The sequence below is a fragment of the Natator depressus genome, chromosome 17 (assembly GCF_965152275.1).
Source record: "Natator depressus isolate rNatDep1 chromosome 17, rNatDep2.hap1, whole genome shotgun sequence".
Lineage (NCBI taxonomy): Eukaryota > Metazoa > Chordata > Testudines > Cheloniidae > Natator > Natator depressus.
Window position 1 is genome coordinate 8,246,040 of NC_134250.1, and position 22,613 is coordinate 8,268,652.

The following is a 22,613-nucleotide window of genomic DNA, read 5'->3' on the forward strand; positions in this document are numbered from 1 at the left end:
ACTGGATTAGTGAGTCCACAGGAGGGACAATCCTACAGACTCACTGACTGATTCTCCTTAAAAATCTAGTTCTGTACCAACCTCAGCCCTTTCCGCCCAATCTAGCCATTGAAAATCACCTGACTTCACAGGATTGTTATTATTTGTCTCCTAGGAGTCCCAGTCATGGACCTGGATCCCCATTGCGCTATGCACTGTGCAAACACAGACAGTCCCTGCCTCCAAGAGTTTACAATCTAAGTATAAGACAAGATATCCTCTGGTACACAGGCTCTACACCACATATTAGGCCATTGTAAAATAGCAGCCGTGGCCCAAATGTCTCTCTCTTTTACCCTAGTGGAACACCTGTGAAGGCTGAAGGATTGCACTGGTGAACCTGGGCCAAATTCCAGCCCCACCATATACAATGGGAATGTTGCCACTTCTTTCAGGGAGACCAAAAACTGACCACTGAGTCCAGAGTTTGGCACAGTGTTTGTATAGCTCTGTACCAGGATTTTCACCTTATATATCATATGCACCAGAGCTAAGTACATAATTATTTATTAGTACTTGCGGTGCCATAGCACCCACAGGCCCCAGTTAAGGTGCTGAACTAATTCATAGGCAGACATGGTAATCTCTCCACTTCAGGGACAATCTAATTTAAGACCAGGCTCAATAAAAGGGATAGAACAAACAATAGAAGGGAATGTGTGTATGTGAGACTGTAAGAAGCTGCAGCTACATTGGTAGCTATTGCACGGCTGGAGGGTTTGAAATCATCACCTGAAAGCTTTGAGGGTTGTAACTAAGCATAATCCGTAAACCCAACTAATCGGGCCCTTTGTTCAAATGAACCATCACTGGCTGGCTGGTTTCTTGCAGATGTCCAAGCAGGAGTGGATCTATGCTGGAGGGATGTGAAGGAGAAGACAGTAGCATGGCCTTTGCTAACCCTAGCAGAGTGTAAGTGGTGACATAAGGTGGAAGGCAGCAGGGGCTTGATATTGGAGCCCTGGAGCTGAGCAGGTCAAAACACGTTTTCATGAGATGTTTTGAGATTTTCCACGTACTTCTCATTTGGCAGATTCCAGACCAGAACCATTTTCCATGAAAGCTTCCATTGAAAGTTTTCATTTTTGAGAACCTCATTTCTCCTCTCAGTGGAGCCAATGGTGGTGATAGTGTTGAAGGAAGAATATGGCCCCCAGCCTTCATTCCAGACAGCTGTGCTTTCCGGGCCAGGTCCTGAGGATCAGGATGACTTCTGAGCCCTTATAACAAGGGCTAACTCTAATGCAGGGGATGGGAGCTATTGATCTGAATGCACCTATTATCGTGGTGATTTTAGAGATGTGAGGCACAGAAAGGTTAAGTGACTTGCCCAAGTCATCCAACAGATTAACTGCAGGCCCAGGAACAGAACCTGGGTCTCCTGAGCCCTAGTCTAGTACACTGAGCAACATTGCGCTCCTGAAAGAAGTTCTACAGTAATCTGAAGTAACAGGTCCAAGCCCTGCTGTTTACACTAGTGATACTATAGTACTTCAGGCTTTTACTGTACAATACGGCCATACGCTTTCTAATAATGGAGAATAAGCTGTCTCATTACCATGCATCTCACCATGATATTACCGTAACTCAGCCCCACTTGGTAGCTGTTTAAAGGCCCTCATCTCTCCTCCTCACTGGCATTGGCAAGAAAAACAGCTTAATGAGTCATCTCAAGTGGAATCCAAGTTGCAGTGAGTTGGCTGCTCAATAGTATATTAACCACGATGACTCTCTCTCATTGCATACAGGATGAAAACTCTCTCATAGGGACCAGGCCTAATCAGTCTACTGCAGAAGTGACTGCTGCAGTGTAAAATGTATCCTTTAGGGATTATTCTTTGCTTCTTTTACTCATCTATGTCAGCCAAACATTTGAAGGAAACTAAAGGTGAAGAACTGTCTTTTTTGTGTGTGTGTGGACGTGGTTGTGTGGTAGTACTTTATCTGTTACCAGCCATTGGAGCACTTGATACTGATTTGCTTTCATTTTCCTTGCTTATGGCCTAGTTTAAATTCCATTGAAGTCAGTGGAGAGACTACAGTGGGCTTTGGATTTGATCCATATTACTTGTTCCTGTATTCTTCTAGTATTTCTGGAGCTTTAACAGAAGCTACTAAAGTTAGACATTTTTAAATCAGTGGGTCCAGATAACTTGTATCCGAGAATTTTAAAAGAGCTGGCTGAGGTTCTGGCTGGCCTGTTAATGTTGATTTTCAATAAAAGGCTAGGAAGACTGTTCCAGAAGAATGGAAGAAAGCTAATGTTGTGCCAATTTAAAAATTGTAACTGGGATGATCCAGGTAATTATATGCCTGTCAATCCTGGGCAAGATAATGGAGCAGCTGATATGGGACTTGATTAATACACTTAAAAAGAGATCTTGTCAAATTAATGATCTCTTTTTTGATGAGATTACAAGTTTGGTTAATAAAGGTAAAAGTGTTGACATAATAGCTGTCAAGGTTCCTTCCCCACTCTGAACTCTAGGGTACAGATGTGGGGACCTGCATGGAAACCCCCCTAAGCTTATTTTTACCAGCTTAGGTTAAATCTTCCCCAAGGTACAAACTATTTTACCTTTTGTCCCTGGACCTTATTGCTGCCACCACCAAGCGTCTAACAAATATAACAGGGAAAGAGCCCACTTGGAAATGTCTTTTCCTCCCAAATCCCCCCAAGCCCTACACCCCCTTTCCTGGGGCAGGCTTGATAAAAATCCTCACCAATTTGCATAGGTGAACACAGACCCAAACCCTTGGATCTTAAGAACAATGAAAAAGCAATCAGGTTCTTAAAAGAAGAATTTTAATTGAAGAAAAAGAATCACCTCTGTAAAATCAGGATGGTAAATACCTTACAGGGTAATCAGATTCAAAACAGAGAATCCCCCTAGGCAAAACCTTAAGTTACAAAAACAGGAATATACATTCCATTCAGCACAACTTATTTTATCAGCCATTTAAACAAAACAGAATCTAACGCATATCTAACTAGATTGCTTATTAACCCTTTACAGGAGTTCTGACCTGCATTCCTGCTCTGGTCCCGGCAAAAGACAACACAGACAGAGAGAACCTTTGTTCCCTCGCCCCCCTCCAGCTTTGAAAGTATCTTGTCTCCTCATTGGTCATTTTGGTCAGGTGCCAGTGAGGTTGTCTTAGCTTCTTAACCCTTTACAGGTGAAAGGGTTTTTCCTCTGGCCAGGAGGGATTTAAACGTGTTTACCCTTCCCTTTATATTTATGACAATAGCCTTCTGTGAGACGTTTGACTTGATACTGCACAACATTTTGATTAAAAATTAGACTGACATTAAAATTAACATGGTACACATTAAATGGATTAAAAACTGGCTACATGATAGGTCTCAGCATGTAATTATAAATAGGGAATCGTCATTGAGCAGGTGTGTTTCTAGTGGGATGCCACAGGGATTGGTTCTTAGCCCTACCTCTAACATTTTTATCAGTGACCTGGAGGAAAACATAAAATCATAACTGATAAAGTTTGCAGATGACACAAAAACTGCTGGAGTGGTAAATAATGAAGAGGACAAATCACTGATATAGAATAATCTGGGTCAGTTTGTAAAATGGGAAAAAGCAAATGATATGTGTTTTAAGAGGACTAAATGTAAATATATACACCTAGGAACAAAGAATGTAGGCCATATGTACAGGATGGGGAACTCTATCCTGAAAAAGATTTGGGGGTCATAGTAGATAATCAGCTGAACATGAGCTCCCATTGTGATGCTGTGGCCAAAAGAGCTATTGAGATCCTGGGATGCAGAAACAGGGAGATCCTGAGTAACAGTAGAGAGGTTATTTTACCTCTCTTATTTAGCACTGATGTGACCACCGCTGGACTACTGTATCCAGTTCTAGTGCCCACAATTCAAGAAGAATGTTAATAAATTGGAGAGGGTTCAGAGAAGAGCCACAAGAATGATTACAGGATTAGACAACATGCCTTAGAGTGATAGACTCCAGGAGCTCAAGCTATTTAGCTTACAAAAGAGAAGGTTAAGGGGTGACTTGATTACAAGCTATAAATATCTATATGGGGAACAAATATTTAATAATGGGCTCTTCAATCTAGCAGAGAAAGGTCTAACACCATCCAGTGGCTGGAAGTTGAAGCTAGACAAAGTCAGACTAGAAATAAGGTGTACATTTTTAAACGGTGAGAGTAATTAACCATGGGAACAATTAATCAAGGGATGGATTCACTATCACTGGCTAATTTTAAATCAAGATTGGATATTTTTTCTAGAAGATCTGCTCTACGAATTATTCTGGGGAAGTTCTGTGGTCTGTGTCATACAGGAGGTCAGGCTAGATGATCACAATGGTCCCTTGTAGCCTTAGAAGCTGTGGGTATACTTGACACTTGGCTGTTTCCCTGAGAGAGGCTCAGTTGATCTTTAACTCTGGCATCACTCGACAGACTTTCAGGAACCACAAATGGACACAAACTTTGTGATGGCGATTGGCTAGGCTGGCAGAATGCAAGGTGCCCGAGGGCTGAACACAATTTGCATAGACATCCACATCAGTCTGAGACCCGCGATCAATACACAAATCATCATCAGCTTGGTTTGGATCTTCACTTTCTCTGGCAGCTGTATAGAAATGGCTTGTGCTTGAGTTTCCCCATCAACTGCACTTGATCAAGTTAGTTCTCCGCTTATAGTTAGAGGATCATGTTTTAGGACATCTGCGCCTCTGACTATTATTACTATTATATTAACACTTAGAGATCCAGCCAAGCACAGGCCCCAGTATACTGGCCAGAGACACTTGATAAGAGACAGTCCTTGCCCCCAAAGAGCTTACAATCTCAACAGACAAGACTGAGAAAGGAAGTGTTACGACTAACCGGTATTTCCCTCTGCCTCTGCTAATTCAACACTGCAAAATTCTACTCACCCACAGCAATTCATTTGTTTTGATAGGTAAATGTAATACCGGTAATTCCACCTGCCTCCATCATCCACTGTGTGGTTAATTTTCATGGCCATTTTACAAGACTGTATTTACAGGGCTGCTGCTATGTCAAGACCACAGCTTACCATGCTGGCCAATGTTGGCTCAATTTTTACAGGCACTCCCACATCTGTCTGTATCCAACTGTTGTCTCTGGTCTTATTCTTAGATTGTGAGCGCTTTGCCGGGACCATCTTTTTTGTTCTGTGTTTGTACAGTGACTAGCACACTGGGGTCCTGGTCCATGACTGGAGCTCCTGTACTAAGACAGAAACAAGGTGATTTCCACCCCCAACCCTATTTCTTTATTATTAAGAACTTCTTGTGAGAAATTCAAAATCAAGTTTCATGCTAATTCAGAAGCTGAGATCTCACTAACCATATGCTGGCGTCCAGACTAAAGCCACTGTCGCTTGTACATTACCTCTTTAAGGTGCAAAGAGTAGGTAAGAATTGAGTTTGCACCTGTTTTGCTTCTTTATGAGGTACCATGAAGAATTTTTCCCCCTCCCTGTTTGACTTAAGAGGGTATCAGGGAGATCAAGGTTTGTATTCCGTTTGCTCTCATCTCTGAAGGATGAGAGAATTGCTCAGACATGGGGACAAAGCTGTTTGAATCTCTTGTGGAAAAAAAAAGCTTCTCTCCCAGGTGCTTCTCCACAGTTTGAGTTAAATAGGTGTTTGGAGAGGAGAAGGGGAAATTAAAGAGATTTAAACAGCCTGCCTTAAAAATTCTTCCTTCTCACAATGGCTCATGCGTTGTCTTCTTGTGATGTCAGAAGGCTACCAATTCCTTCAAGGAGTCCTCCAGCAAAATAGGGAAAACTAACAGGAAAAATAAGCAAAGGGGTGAAATGGGAGAATCCCTTTAAAAAAAAATCATTGGTGTCCTCTTGGCACATTACAAATCAGCAGAACGGGGCTATTTTTTCATGTTTTGCTGGTCACCTTTTAATTAAACATCTATCCCATGTTTTTGGGAAGGGTTTGCATATTTTTATTTAATGCTGAAAGACTAATCCTCAGAATATCAATAAGCAGAGTTGACCGTGAAACACCAGGACAAATAATTTATGGGAAAAATCTCAGACTTATTCCCTTTGGTTCTCTCTTTTAAACCTACACCCCAATTTTTTTAAAAATCTCAATCAAGTGTCCACTACTATGAAAATGATTTATCTCGTTGAGGTGTAATCTACCCATTGTTAGAAAAGGATGGCCTAATGGTTAGAGTGCTCTTAGACATAGAAGTCCCGGATTTAATTCCCTTCTTTATCATTAACATCCTGTATGACCTTGGGCAATACATGCCTTTAAAAAAATTGCCCTTCGTCTCTCTGTGCCTCAATTCCCCATGTGTAAAAGGGTGCCAATAGCATTGCCCTACTTCACAGGAGAGTCGTGACGATAATTACATATCGTACATTGAGGTGCTCAGATACTGGGCTCCTACTTGCCTACATAGTTACCAGTGCTGTTAAATCAGCGTTTCTCAAATGCTACCACTGTGGCCACATGTGGCCACCAGGGGCTTTTCTTGCGGCCACAGCCTCCTGGGCTGTGATGGGGGCGGGGAGCAGTGGCCTCTCTCCCAGGGCTACCAGCGGGAGTTGGGCCCTGCCCCCCTCCAGGGAGACAAACGCTGGAGGTGCAGGCAGTTGGTAAATTCCCCACTTTCCCGAGGGTGGTGGTGGGGGGGGCAGGCTTCAGCTGCGGGGCTTGGGGCTCCATCCACACGGTAACAGGCTCTGGTCCCAGACTCACCATCCACGCCATCATCCCTGGGTCCCATGGCCTCCCTGCCCACCCCCCCGCAATGCAGGGCTTAATTTCTCCCAGGGCTTGCCGGGGCTGAGTAGGTCTGCTGTAAAAAGTGATATTAAGAAACATACAAATATTACTTTTCACAGCAGCAGACTTACTATCTAGCAAGTTTTTTTAAAAAGCAACCGAAAAAGCAAAAGAAACAAAGACAAGAACATGCAAAGCACCTTATTTGTGTTTCTATTCTGATTAGGTCCAGTAAAGAATTGAAACCACTGTACATTATTTTTATTACTGAGTCTGAAAAAAACCCTACATAAATTACAATGATTTGGACATGTCTATGTGCATATTTATTTGTTTTTCCTAAAGTATTTTAGGGAAAAATGTCAGCGCGGTCACCAGCAAGGGTTTTGATGGCTGCACTCTGAGGCCACCAAAACAATTGTTGCGAGAACCCCCTGTGTTAAATTGAATTCAATGCCACAGTGTATTGTTTTTCCTTTGATTTCTTTCTAATCAAACTTTGTAAAAGAAACTCAACACTGTCACTAGACCAAAGAGGTGGGGGAGCAGACAGGGAAAGCATCAGCAAATCTATTGCAGCTCTCAGCACTGGTCTCTCTCAGATCTTTACAATACAATGCAATCTTGATCCTTCTCTAGGCCCCAGATAGACCAGTCATTACTGTTTGCTTCATGTCATTCTGTTGTGGTGTAGGGGTTAGAATTCGGCTGTCTGTTCATGGGTGGGGTCTTGTTCCTATTCATTCCCACCTTCCCTGAAGAGAAGCCGGGGTTCCTTGTCGATCAAGCTTGGTTCAGCTCTGGCACAATTCCATGCTGGTGGGATGAGGGCAAAGGGCGAGATGGGGAGATATGAAGGTGCTTTTCCCTCTTGGTCATGCTCGTGAGATGTCAAGTTCAAGAGATTTCACTCTCCCAATATGCGCTAGCTAGCACCAGGAGTATGTCACATTCCAGACATTGTGCCTACGCAGGGGGATGCTGAACCTGCTGCTCCTTTTACTGATCTCCCTGGACATGGCCCACGTTCCATTATTATCGTGTCAGGTGCTTTCTTTACAGACAGTGCAAAGAGAAGGGCCCTACGCCAGAGAGTTTGCGCTGAACAAAGCTAACAGCTGTTGGCTCAGTCAAGATAGTTCTCACAGAGCGTGCGGGACTGAAAGCCCTGGAGGCCACTTTAGCAGCAGAGCAGGAACAGGAAGGGAGGAAGCTGTGCCAAGGTACCCCTGCGCACACACTGCCCTGCCAGTGGGCCTCACCTGCAGGGATCCCCTCTAGCACGAAAGGGGAGTTCATTCTTCGCAGCCCATTAATCCTCTGCCTCTCCAGATAGATGGCCAAGGGGGCGATTCGTATTTGATTTGTTTTGTGCTACAAATACGTGTCCGCTGGGAGCTGGACGGAGGCCGCCAACTCCTTTCATTTGGGGCCGCCTGACAGCCATCAGAGGGTAGCTGCCTCCATTTCCATATCCGCTCCCTCATGGTATCTGATGGCATTACCTTGGTACCTAAGAGCATGATCCAAAGCTGATTAAGTCTTTCTATTGACTTCAGTGGCTTTGAATTAGGTCCCATGGGCAGTTACTACCGGGGTGGGCAGGAGTCAGACTCATGGCCTAGAGAAGAAAGGGTGTGTCTGCATTCCCAGGGACAACTCACTGTCAGGAGTTTTGTGCAGGACCATGAAAAAAAAGCGGGGGAAGCTTCCCCCAAACAATAATGGTTTGAAACGAAGGATCAGATTCTCAGAAGGCAGAGGTCCACTGAAGTCAATGGATCTGCACTGATTCACCGCAGCTGAGAATCTGGCCTGGAGTTTCTACCATTTTGATCATAGCAGGTTCTCAAGACCCATGGGAGGCTGATTAGATGATATAATCCGTGACCATAACTTCCCACCGGTACGACGGGAAAAGAGAAGTTGAGTTTATTATACTGACCAAAATGCCCGTCATGTTCATGCCTTGGCATACAGATCCTTATTTAAACAACTGTACTATTGCACAAGGAAGGCTTCCCGAACGCTGCAGCAGCCTTAAAGCTGGTTTGGACCATGACTGTTGGAGACTGTTTTAATTTATGGCATTCTAGACCTGCAAGCACCATTCAGAGCCCATGGTGTTTGTAGGCAATAATATCAAGTTCTTGACAACATACACCCTGGGTGGGCAGGTTACATTTTTACCCTAGTTCCAGGCCTATTTCGCTACAAGATTGGACAAGACACAGTGATTTAGACTCGTCTTGTCTGCCACTCTTACATTTGCTGCTAAATGTTCCTCTAGTGGAAATGGAACAATCATGTGGAATAAAGAAACCCACATTTTGAGGCAGATGATTTGGCAGTTGTGCCACCTAGTGGCTAAGTGAGAACTCAATTGAGCTGTAGCTCACGAAAGCTTCTGCTCAAATAAATTGGTTAGTCTCTAAGGTGCCACAAGTCCTCCTTTTCTTTTTGCAGATACAGACTGACCCGGCTGCTACTCTGAAATCTCCTTTCAGTTATTCTGGTGCAAAGGTTTATGAATTACAGAACGTAATCACATGCCATTGTGAGGGCTGCATGGGCTGGTTCTGTTCAGCTGCAGAGTTTTCTGATGTCCCAGATTCTGGGTGTCAGCTATGAACCTGGATGTTGCCAGTGGATTTACCAGATGCTATAAAGATGTATTGTTTGAAGGTTAGTTTGTATGTATTCATGCACTGAATTGAATCTAGCTGATACTTGTACTGTAGATCTATGTGGAGGGGGCAGAGGGGAGAACTGAATTCAGTACATTTTTCAATGGCTTGTTCACTTTTCCATTTTTGTTTCGCAGGATTATCTGTAAAGACCATGGGCAAAAAAAAAAAGGCTCCTCTCTGACCTGCACTGTGGATGCTCTGTTCAGAGCTTGTTGCACAGTCTGCCGGGGTTACGTGATCAGCATAGCAAGTGAAGTCAGTATCAGCAAGGTGCAGTGAGCTACCTGTAACAGTCAAAACAATGGAAGAGACTGTTCTGTAAAGAAATGGACCCAGAAATGCAACTGGGGTAACCATTGTCTTCCATCTGGCCACTTCCTGCTGCACCTACACAAATTCCCCTCCCTCCCTTGGCTGAGTTACTCAGGGGTGATGATATCTGGACTGTTACAGAAAGTTCTTTGAAGTAATTAACTGTGCCCATCTCCCTTTTTACCCAGGGCAATTTTTTTATTAACTGTGTCATTAGGTATGTTTATTAATTATTATTTGTTACAGTTAGGCTTAAAAATGTCTGGGAACGTTGAGTTACCTGAGATTTGTGTGTGCATGTCTTCACTTTGTGGGTCAATTTAGCATTCATGCAAATGGGAGAAAACCAACACAGGCAAAACCAACTCCACCTGGGACATTATATTCTGAGCTAAAGGCACAGCTTCTACTATTTGAGTTATGGGAGAAACTCCATTAGCTAGCAGGTATAGTAGACTTTTATCCTCCTATGTGGATTGGCCACTAGAGGGGGCACAAAGACTCACACTCTCCTAGACAGCTGTTGTGAATGCAATAAAACAGCAGCAAGGCTAGTGAAGTGCAAAGGGGAGCCACAAACTTCTCCGACTCATCTTCACAAATGCATTTCAGGCCTGAAGTGCAGCACTCCCTGCTGTGCCCAACCCTGGTCCCTTCACAGAGCTCTACACGCGCACCTCCGTCCTGCCCCTGCCACACACCCCAGGTAGTCTGCAGCTAGACTCCTACACTACTCTGCTAATGTACCTCAGTCTTAATCTGCTGCACGAGCTATTCTTCCAGGTTTAGGGCTCTCCCAAGGGATCAGGTTTATTCAATTATGTTAGACTATGCGCTGGTTTCGTAAGGGATTAGGATGAAAATTCCACCAGTTTATTATTTGTGCTGCAATGGCACCAGGGAGCCCCCGGCTCAGAGAGCTCACAGTCTAAATCAGAGATTACAAGGAGGCATTCCAGTTTGGTCATGGCATTTTCTTTCTTCCAGACCGGCAAAAGTTTAAGTCCTTGTCTTGACTAGGGAAAATGCTGAGTTTAGGTTGGGCTTAGTGAATAGGCACTAGCTAAACCTGACCTAAACTCAGCTATTGTTCCTAGTCAAGACAAACCCCCAAGACAAGTCTTTGTGCACATACCACATTCCACAGCTCCTCAACTCCCCGCTCACGAAGTCTTCCACCGCCAGCCATATAATTTGATTTAGAAGTTGGACAGTTCTCTGCTGTGTCCATTGGACACACAGGGGACTGTGGTTATTGAGCATCTTTTTGTTTTTCTGTAATAGCAAGGTGCTGTTGTAAATCACGGGAAGACGGAAGCGGTGGTGGCTGTAGCTTTGCAGGGAGCTTGGCTTTCAATGATATTTAATTGGTTGCATACTTTACTTATCAAACCAAATGTGCTTTTCTTCTCTGGGATCACATTTAGGCCAGCCAAGTTAGTTTAAAGGTTTTATGTTTGGGCCATTGAAATTCTTTAGGGTAATTTACCGAGGCTGTATGGGATTATATGTACTTATGATCATAGGTCTTTGGGGTTTCCATCCCGCTCCTTCCCTGGTGGGATTAGATGGCTTTCTGGTTTTGAATGGTGGGAGGGAACGACCTGTCCCAATAGGGAACACAAGAATGTTTGAGGGGCCAGAGAGAGAGGACCTGATGCTCCTCTTGAGCTGGTGAGAATCAGGAATCAATCCAGTGAAGTTAATGGAGTTACACTAGGGTAAAACTGGGTTAAGCAACTGGAGACTCAGGCCCAGAATATTCACCTACTAAATTCCCCTTGCAGAGCCAACCAGCAATGCGGGGGGCCTGTAAAGCTGAGTGTTTGCGTCTATAGGAATACAGTGATAGTTCACAATAAGAAAGCTCTCTCCCCAGGCTGCTCCCATATGGTGCAGCAAACAGGATAAAGCATTTATGGATGATCAAGACAAATTTTCAGAGCCACAGTTTTACCTACTGGGTCTCATGCACACACAGGAGGTGGAGCTTGGGCTCACCCCCTGGGCCATGGTAGCACTTACTCAGAGAGAAGGAGACTTTTTGAAAGGTGAAATCCTGGCCCCATTGAAGTCAGTGGCAAAACACATTTTACTACACCCTAGGTTTTAGTGCCTATTAGATTGTATGGGCCAGCATAAAGCGGCTGGACTGGAGCTCAGGAGACTTGCATTCTCTTCCTAGCTCCACCACTGAGCTGCTGGGCAACATTCCCCCTGTGTGCCTCAGTTTCTCCCTCTGTAAAATGGGGATAATCATACTTGCTGCCTTTGTAAAGTGCTTTGAGGTCTGCTGGCACTATGCAACAGTTGGGTGAAATGGCCATTTATGGCACAGAGTCTAAGAATGGATGGCTAAAGACACTTTAGGGAGTTAGAAGGGGTTTGTAAGATTACCTTCTCATAGATGGGCCCTAGTCTTCCCTTATGGGATACAAGTAACTACTGAATTCCTATGGCAGGAGACCAGAACAGAGTGAGTACATTTCACAACCCCTAACCCAGAAAAGGAGTCTGACAATTACAAGGACCAGGTTGGCCAGTGGAATGAGTCTTTCCCTGTATATGCTGGAGTTGTGCTGATGTCCCTTATTCTGGCTATGCAGTTTATTTACGTTTTGCACTTCAGTCAGCTGGGACAATGAAACTAAATTGGTCAGTTTTGCTTTCTGTCTCTAGTCAGTGTCACTTTATTTACAGGTTCTTCCGAACTATCTCAGCACTGGCATGTCTGGAAATGAGCTCTGTCCACTTCTCCCTTTCCCACCCCCTCGGGGGAAAAAAAGTTTTCATTCAAATGTTGTAAATGTTTGAGAAAAACTTTGTTAACAAATTCTGTAAATCTTAAAACAAAAAAAGCCCTAAGGGTTCAAGTGACTTGACTGTGTCTTTTAAAGAGGTATCAAAGGAATGGAATGAAAGATGTCAGCCTATCTCAATCCCAACACTTTGGAGCCTGGATTCTCCTATGCTAAGCATTATGAAACCACGTCATTCCCATTAATGCTCTCAGGGTGATGTCACCGGTTGGCAGTGGGGTCTATAGATCCCCAAATGGTATCTGCTCCCCCTGAGATCCAGGTGACACCTTGAAAGTTCAGAACCTTCTCTCCCCGCCCCCCACGCACACACTGTTTGACCCCAGTGCTACTTTGGGTCAGCAGCTTTTGCAGCCTGAATAAGTTAATCACTGACTGTCAGATGATTAACATACTACTAGCCAACAGACAAGAGAGCTTAGTGATGGCGCATAGCATCATAATTCTGTTCTTTCAGCACAAAAAAGTGCTGAGCGGTGAATCAAATTCTTACCCTGTCCTAGCAAATGTAGAATATGGAAAGTAAAGATGGGCTTAAAAGTCTCATAAATCGGTGCAGTGCCCTAGGTGACAAAGTCCAGTTTTCAGACTTGGGCACTTAACCAAGAGCACTGAGGTGTGCATGTGGGCACTCCTATAGGGATTTTACTGCCCAGCGGTCTACTTCAAGTACCTAAATGCCAGTCTGAGCCCCAAAACGCAGTCTTAAATTCAGTTCAAACACTGGGCCCGCATGCTAAAGCCCATCCCTATTCAACAACGCCCTCAAGAATTTTGCTTAATTGCGGCTGTAAAAGGGATGGTCCCCGGTGTGCTCAAGTTAGGGCAGCACCTGCTAAGAAGGACCATTCCCATCCGATGCTGTTAGTTCAGCTCCATCTTCTACCCTTCCATACCTAGCGATGGCTTCTGAATGTCAAGTTATGGGAGAAAACCCATCAAAAGACAGAATGACTTGGATGGGCGGGGGGAGAAATGTATCTACTTCACTTGAGGAGCCTATCACAGCACAGTGATTGGTTAGACAGGCGGGATGGATCTTTATCTTGTCTAAATTGGAATGCTGGATTAGATCATATTTTTCAGATCCCTCCTTAATGAGCAAAGGGAGCTTTCATGTGGTACCGTAAGCCACAGCTAACCCAGGCTGCTAGCTACCCGATAAGCTGTGGAGAAGCTGGCACAACTTCAGAAGCTGAAACCGTCGCACCTACTGACTCAGTGGGGTCCAGCTGAATCGCCATCTGCTCTCAAGACGGGATGGCATTGGGTGAGGCGTTGCAATCGCAGGCCTCTTATCTTGGACCAAATCCTTATGGAGACCCCCACTCAGGTGGAATGCCATTGGCTTCAGCAGGAGCAAATGCTGCAGAAACTGGCTCCAGAAAAATAATCAGCCCCATCGGCTTGACTCATTTCCTGACAAACTAAGGGTCTGAACCTGTGAGGTGCTAAGCCCTTCTGAGAGGTGGGAGTTGAGGATGCTGGGAATTTCCCAGGATGCCTTCTTCCCCCAGCAGCACCAGGTCTGGTTCTCTGCTCACTTAAGCTCAGGAGGGATTCCACTGATGTGACTGGGTTGACACTGGAGGAAAACATGTATCAGGCAATATCTTGGGAACAATTCCAGCGCACTTGTCATTGGCTAAGGTGGCAACTGCCCAGGAGTCGCTGCACACAAGCGATCTGGGCCCAGGTTGTGCTCTCACTCACACGCCTCGCAATCTCGTGGAATTAAGGTGGGTTGTACAGGTTAGAAGCAAAGGCAACCTTTGGCTGTGTAGGTTTTTCGAGTTAGCCTTGGGAGGGCCACACCTTGTTACAGCTGCCCTCCAAGTGTGTGGCTGACCAGCCCTGATGCTGACAGTCTGAACCCCAGACCTGGAGCCCCGCTCTCTGCTCTGAGAAAACAGACGTGGAAAGAGATGCAAAGTTTGACATCCTTGAAACCTGGATTGCCATGCTCCAGTGCTTTTAAGAGTTATTGTGACCCTAAGCCCATCTCAGTGCTGAGAGTAAGATGTGGCTCCAGAGAACAGACCTTTCATTTAGGACTCCAGCCTCCATTGCTGGCATTCAGATCAGGCTGAAAGAAGATTAAATCTCTGTGTAGCAGCGGCTGTCATGACTAATCATAATGGGGGACTCGCAGAGGCATTTCCAGTGTCTTTTCAGCTGCTACAGGTGCAATAAAAGTGTGACCCAGAGGAATGCTGTGACGAGCCTGCACTTTATTTCCTGGCCCCTGTCACAGGTCAGGGTTACAAAAGGTTAAGACCTCTGTCACATGGCCGAGTGTCAATATCCACTGATTCCAATAGCTGCTGTTACAACTAGATTGTGTGTGTGGGCACAATTTTAGCACTCACGAGCAGCACCAGAGCGAGTGGCCTACAGGAATCAATTTCATTGCATGAGAAAGGCTGGAAGAATGAAATAAAAGATCAAAGCAAAGAGCCAGACGGAGAGATGGGAGGTTCTTTCCTACCTGTTTTGTTGCTTTGCCATGCCTTGTTGGCACAGTACATCCACCTCGCCTGCCTCCAAGCAGTTCCATTGACCAACACTTCAGAAGTTTTCCCACTCTTTTCTCTTTACTTGGAGCACACTGGACATTACAGCTATTAGAATGCCAGTTTAAGGCTTTGGTCTTGATTTTCCAAAGCAGTTAATGGATCAAGCCCCAGGTACATTAAAGATTGAATTTCCATCTATGAATCCCCATGACAGCTGGGCTGCTCTGGGACCATGCAGGTCACAAAGCCCAGGATAAAAGGTGTGAGAGCTAGGGATAAAGCACTCTCAGTCCAGGGGATCCAGCCATGGGACAAAGTCCCGGAGGAGATCAGGTTTACCCAGAGTCTGAGCCTCTTAAGGAAATGTTGCAAAACCTTCCTCTTCCAAAAGCCTTTCCATTGTAAGCATGAAACTCGCAACACTAACACCTCCATAACTCCTCTCCAACCAACCCTCCCTATTATGGGTTTGCTCGACTCACTGCTATGGCATCTCCTTGTGGGTCATCTGGGGATTAGTTCAGCACCGGTTTGACGCCTCCTCTTGCAATTTCTCCGATCCCTGGTCCCAGCCTCTCACTCCGCAGCCCTGCTCACACTCCACAAGCTGCAGCGCTTCCTCCTGGTGGCTGTATGCAAGTCCCCTCTCTTCCTGCTGGGCTTCAGGTTCAGTTAGGGCTGTCCATCTAGCCCACACCTTACCCAGGTGCAGCCTCTCCTGTCAAGCAGCCCCTTCTGAGCCCAGGTGGACACCCATCACACTCCCCAAAACGTGGAAGTCAATAAAACCTGAAAACCCAGAAGCAAAAACCCCCACGTCCAAGCAGAGCTTTTTCCCTGAAGGGCCAGAGACTCCACAAAGTCCACTAGGGACTTCACTGTTGCTACTGATTTTTGCTCAGATACTACGGTGATGGGCAGCAATATAAAGGCCTTATATTGCTGGTATGTCTACAGAGCAGCGGGACGTGTGACTCGCAGAGTGGGCAGATGTACACGCTCTAGCTCTGATTGGGCTAACCTGTGACAAACAGCAATGGGACTGCAATGGCATGGGGAGCGGCTTGGGCTAGCTGCCCATGTACAGTCCTGCTGCCCTTGCCGTACAGCTCAAACAGAGCTAGCGCACGTACATCTATCCATGCGGTGACCTACCTGCTGTGTGGATGTTCCCTTCGATAGCCGGAAACCCTGAATTATAGCCCTACACAAATCTTCTCCACTCTAAAAGGGCTGTTTGGTTTAGAAATCTGCTGGCAGAATACCAGCTACATGAGTTTTGGAGCCGGTGACATGAAAGATCTCAAGAGCATACAACCATCATTACTAGGGAAACAAACTACCTTTCATAAAATAAGTCATCATCTTCATTCCCTGCTCAGTTAGAGCAGAAATTAAAATCTCCAAACCTGGGAAATCAAGTTACAGGCAGGTTGGTCTTTTTGACATTGCTGTGGTTATTAAGTTATGCCTAAAAGTGGATATGGAGAAATGCACAAAGGAAGCCATTTGTAGTGCACAACAAGTTTTGTCGGTTCAACACAACCCGAGAGGTGGGCTACATATTCGTGGATACCATGTACTGGTGCCTTTTCTATCAACTAATTTTATACTTACACAGCAAGACTTGTAACAATTGAATTATACATTGGGGCTGGCATTCTCAAAAGAGCCAAAGGAAGTTTGGTGCCCACACCCCACTGAAATTCAATGGGAGCTGGCATCTAACTGCCTTGGCTCGTCTACACATGAAAGTTATTCTGAAGTAAGGTAGAGCGTATTTACCACAGAAGAGCTATTCCGCAAGAACTCTATGTATAGCCAAGTGCTTCCAAAGTCCCAGCTGATACTATTAGGCAAGAAAGCCAAGGTAAATCAGGATATAATGGGACAATCGGATGCTGAATTGAGCTGTGTACAAATCCAGTTAGTTTGCTGGATTTGTATTTGTACAAGGCATAGGACGTGCCGCCCCACACCTTCCCTAGTCTGAGATCCAATCCTGAAAGGGGCCGGTACTAGCTGCCCAAATCCACTCTGAATATGGATTATTTGTAATGGTCACTGTCACAATGGAGGCATTATTTACAATACATACCCGCTCCCTCGCATGGCCCTGACCTGGTCCTGAAGCGCTTGCTTAACTTGACTTTCCACTGAAGTCAATGGGACTTCTTGAGCACATGCTTTAGACCTTTTCTCAATCAGGGCCCACGTACTGAGCTCCGAGGATCCATTTCATTGTTCAGCTCTCTCCACCTCTGATTTAGCTCCTTCCTTCCATTAGATTCATGGCTCTATGACCCCCAGTTTCGTCCCCTGTCCCATCTCTGTCATTTCACCCCGTCTCCATTTCTAGAGGCTGCTTTCCAGACTATTGCAATCTCGATTCCAGTGCAGGATGCTGATAGCAGCTCCTAGATCTATAGAGACTGCAGAAGTCACTTGTGCATTTGTTCAGTTACATTTAATTTACCACCCTCTGCAATAGTGCTGACAGTCTATTAGTTGTTATTGATTTGCTTTCGGATATTAGACCTGCTATACTAACTAACTAAGGAGGGGTATGATGGGTAAACGCGTGGTCTTTCTAACCCAATAGCCACAAACGATTTCTGGCCCCTTGAGCCTTCTTGGAAATGAAGAGTCACTCCAGGAAGCTGCCCACAGTGAGCATGCTTTAAGTATAGTCAAGGATGAAAGCACAGAGAGGTTTGCATGTGTTCAGCTCAGCAGATTTTGCTATGACCCCTACAGAGCTTGGACTCTGCACTGGTACTAAAATTCCCTATGCTCAGTGATCATTTCGCACAATGAATTCATCTGTGTAATTGGGTTTGGTTGTCCTAAGATTAACCCTGTGTTTGTTCGGCAATTAGAGCTCTAGCTATGCAAAGCTGAATCTTCTTTCATTGGGCACTTATCTGGGAAAGGAGCCCCCATGGAATTTCTTGGATTTTTCATTTTTTTTCTCTTTGGCCAGGATTGGGAAGCAGGGGGAGAAGGGTGTAGAACAAAGAATTCCCCTCTCGTTTTATTGTTATTTTTGCCATGCAGTGATTTCACAGTCTCAGAGCCAGTCAGGTTTTTAGTAGTTGCAATAGTTATGATTGTGAGTCAAGTCTCAACATCCTAATCCAATTCTACTTTGAGTGGCTGCACTGTACCTACCTAAATTGCCCCTGCAATTTCAATTGCATGCAGGTTTCCCCCCCCCACTCTCCAGTGTTACTTTGTCGTGTTAAACAACTGTCACCTTACATCCCAGAGGCAGCTGCATTTCACTGGTAGGCAAAATGATCTCTATACTATGGTATGGGAACCTTTGTGATGACAGACGCTGTATAAATGCAAGACCTTTCTCTCTCTCTGTCTCTCCTTGTTCCCTTTCCTCTCATCCTCATTATTCATTCTCTAGAGTGCTTAGTGCAGAAATAAAGTTTGCTACTGTCTTGCAAAGAGGATTTCTGTGCAAAGTGAACTGAAGTTTATCACAGTCATTTTATGTGTTATTAACATGGCTTGGGGCCATTTCTAAATTGTTTCACTAGCTACTTTTGCCATTGCTTGGCTTATGGATGCGTGCAGTGTGTTCTGGCCCAATCTCCTAGGAAAGCGCATAGATGCCTTGAGAGCACTCCTGCGGCCTTTCAGACAGGAAACCGCATATTTACTTATCTAGGTAATGCAATAAAGGCGGCTTTATAACTTGAGCTGCAACCTGATCTTTGAACTCACTCCACTGCTTGACTTGGAACAAAAAAAAAGGAAAAAAAGTGCCTCCCTCCCAAGGAAAAATGCTTCAAATCCAGGGCTGCAGATTGTAGCAAGTCAGGATTGGAACCTCTTGGGATTCCTTCTCAGCCAGGTGAGTGCATGTCCTATAAAGGAGAGATTTACTGAGTCACAACTATATGTGAATGCAGGCGACACAAGGTCAGCTGGGTAACTAATCCACTGGATTAGGAGACACTTTCAAAAGGCCCAGTCAGTCCTTTGGTGTCCCATTCACTGCAAAGCCTGGCCCTGGAGTTTGGGAATGTTCAGATCTGGGATTTTGGCTCAAGTTCATCTTAGTACAATCAAGACATGTGGCCTTTCCAGCTCTCAAATGGGGGCGATATTTACCCATTGATTTACTTCAGAGAGGCTGTCGCAGACCTTTTCTTTGGTGTCAATCCCTGCAGATCTACACTTTCTGGGTCTGAGTCCCTCTCACGCTTGTGTACATTGGGAGCAACTCCAGTGAAATCGATGATGCTCTACTAGGGCCTGATCTAAAACTCACTGAAGCTAATGGAAAGACTCCCATTGATTTTAATAAACAATTGTCTATGGACTAGGCCCCAAGAAGAGAGTCAGCCTGCATGAATTTGGGTTCAAACACTCTCTAAAACTTAAAGCCAAACCCAGGTGGCAGAACCTAGTTTCAGCGGGCTTTCTGTTCACCCCTTTCCAAATTTTGGATGGTTTCCATTGCAAAACCATAGCTGGATCTCCCCAGATTGGCTCAAAACTGGGCCCAGGTTCTCCTGGAGGGATCATTAACGTTCAACAAATCTAGGCTGAGTTTCAAGACTGGAACAAAACTTGAAACCAGGTGAGTTTTTATGAGGACACATTTCGCCCAATGAGTTTTGCACAGCTCTAAAAATAACCCTCAGATTCATGCTGTACATGCCCCACCTCTGCATACTAGTGCCACTAGGAACACACAAGTAACAATGCAGGCGGAGCCATTTTGAAGGCCAGGAAGGAAAAGAGAGTAACTCCTGATCTAAGAGCTCAGGATCATCATCCACTGAAGGTGGTTTCTGCATCTTGCTCTTACTTGGTCAGTTCTTGGTTCCAGTACCGGGAGTGGAGTTGTATGGGGCAGTTTTATTGCTTTACGAACCCCAGTGCTACGTCACAAATCATTGGCACGTCATGATTTTTTAAATATAATAAAATTGTCAAGGGATTCAGCAGACACAATGGCACCATTAAGTAGAAGGAGATTAATTTACAGTGGAAATGGATCTGTACAGAATCGGGAGAAAATTGGCTATGCTGGCATCTCCAGTACAGCCACAGTGAATCCCTCACTCAGTACAACACAGGTAAGTGCATATAAAGACGTCCACCGCCAATTAACGAGGGGTGAGTATGTCTCAAGAGCCTGCTCTTAAAGAACACTTGCAAGTTCTGCCCACTCATGACAATGAGGGTTGCATGGATATACATAAGGGCAGCATTTCGTCCTTAAGTGATACACAAGGACTTGTACATGGCCCGTTGCACTGGAGTGACTTTTGCCCATGGGCAGTATCCATCCAGATATCGTATTTTGGGGTGAACTACCCTCAAATGATTCTTCAAGTAGAAAAATCCAATTATCTAGCCACATGCTCCATTTCATTATGAGTTACGAGGTTTGGATATTAAAGTCAATACGGGCTTGTCTACAAAAGGGAAACTGACCACAATAGTTCCTGGGCAATAAGCTATGAGAGCGTCCACACACGGTGCTATTTTGCAATAAATATTCAGGTCAATTTCCCAGTATAGACATGCCCTAATTTCCACCTTGTATCTGATCCAGTTACCGACAGGTACAGTAGGTTTGATAGAAGAGTCCCAGCCCTGTAACTAATCACAGAGCTGGATGGAAGAAGGTACTGACACCGAAGGCCTTTTATATTCCATCTACTTAGTGAACTTAGAAGAAAACAAGCTCTGTGCTAAAACATGTAGATTGCCTTTCAAAGAGCCGATGTGTAGCTTGAATGTCCCTTGCCACTTCTTTGGCTATAAATCATGCTGCATGTGATAAGGTAATTACCCTCTCCTTGAAACAATTCATAGAAAAAGCTATAAAAAGCCTGGCTTGTAAACAGAACAATAAAGAGGCAGCACAATAAAACCTCATTCAGGGTGGGGAGGGTACTACATTTCTGCTGGCCATTAAATGCCTCTTGTTTTTCCAGACCATGGGGCAAGGGATATGTGCGCGCGCCCTGGAACCTGGAGATGCTTTACAGAGGCCTTTGCCATCAACTCCCTGGGAGCTCCTACATTCCTTGCACAGGGACAATGTACCCGCTATAAAACAAAGAGACGGCGGAGGATAACACCACGACATCTTCTCTAGCGTCAACAATGGAGTGTCTGCAGCCAGGACAGCCCGACCAGCTGCCCAGCATGGGGCTTGCTCTCAGGCCAGGGAGGGCCGATGGGCATGGGCAGCCCATCAAAATTCACCAGTCTTGTCAATAAAGCTTACATTTGCCACCCAGTTACACCACTGTAGTCTGCCTGCCCCTTGCAGGCCAATGCCTCCGTGCTCAGAGGAGCTTCTTGGTTTTCCTTGTTCCCCTTCCCTGACTTTCTGGCTGATGGAAATCAGCTGTAGCTCTTTCCAGAGCCAGTCAGTGCTGGTAGCCATGGTTAGATCATCCAGAAGGGAGTTGCTAGAGTGTTTTATGAAGCAACACCATGGGTTCCTCCCAGGGCCGGCCCACAATATTTTGGCACCCTTTGAAACTCTGTGTACTAGTGGTGCCCCCCCACAGTCTGGCACCTGAGATGGCCGCCTCAGTTCATTTTATGGTAAGGCCAGCCCTGGTTCCTCCCCCGCCCTTGCCAACATAGCACTCGCTTTCTTTTCCAGATAGATACATTGTGGGGCATATCGTTTACAGGGGTGGTGGATTTCTTCACAGCCAATCTTAAAAACAGAGCACCCATGTGGCCATTAAAGATGCTATAGCTCTTTTTACAAGAGGAGAGGTTTGCCCTAGATCCCACTGATAAGAGATACAAGAGAGATTGCTAATGATGAGGATAACAGATTAGCCTCTCCTTTACCTGGTAGCCTGGGGACAGGTGGTTGACGTTACAGGTTCTCTCTTTGCAGAAGGAAAGTGCATGATTGTGTAGGCTCTGGGAGGGTTATTCTGCCCTCTAGATTGCCTTACAGACACAGTCACTGATGGAGATTATTAACCCCAACTAGGGGGCGGTTACAGGTCTGGCTCCTCCTCTGAGCTGCCTTTAGATTGGCCCCCAGATTAAAAGCCGGCTATAAAAGCATCCTTGTGGGTTTCCCAGGGGCTAACATGGCTTGAATGTCTCAACAGGACTTTGTTAGTGGTGGAGCTGAACCTTGGGTGGCTTCACAATAACTCAGTAAGAAGAAAGCTGATGCAAACAGCTTCCAGGAGCCCACTAGGCAACTTGGAACACCAATAATTGACTCAACTTGTCTGCTTCTTCTGACATGTTTGGGCCTCTCTGCACAAAGTGAAGATGCATTGAACAAAGTATTTTCTGTCTTAAGTTTGGCATGAGGCCCAGCACATCTACGCTCTAGATGGGCATAGGTGAGTAGTGCTGTATGCATATAAGCAAGGAGCTCTGTGTAGAGGGAACCCTGTGCTGCGTCAGCGTCCTCGCTGGTAAATGGCTTTGAGCTCA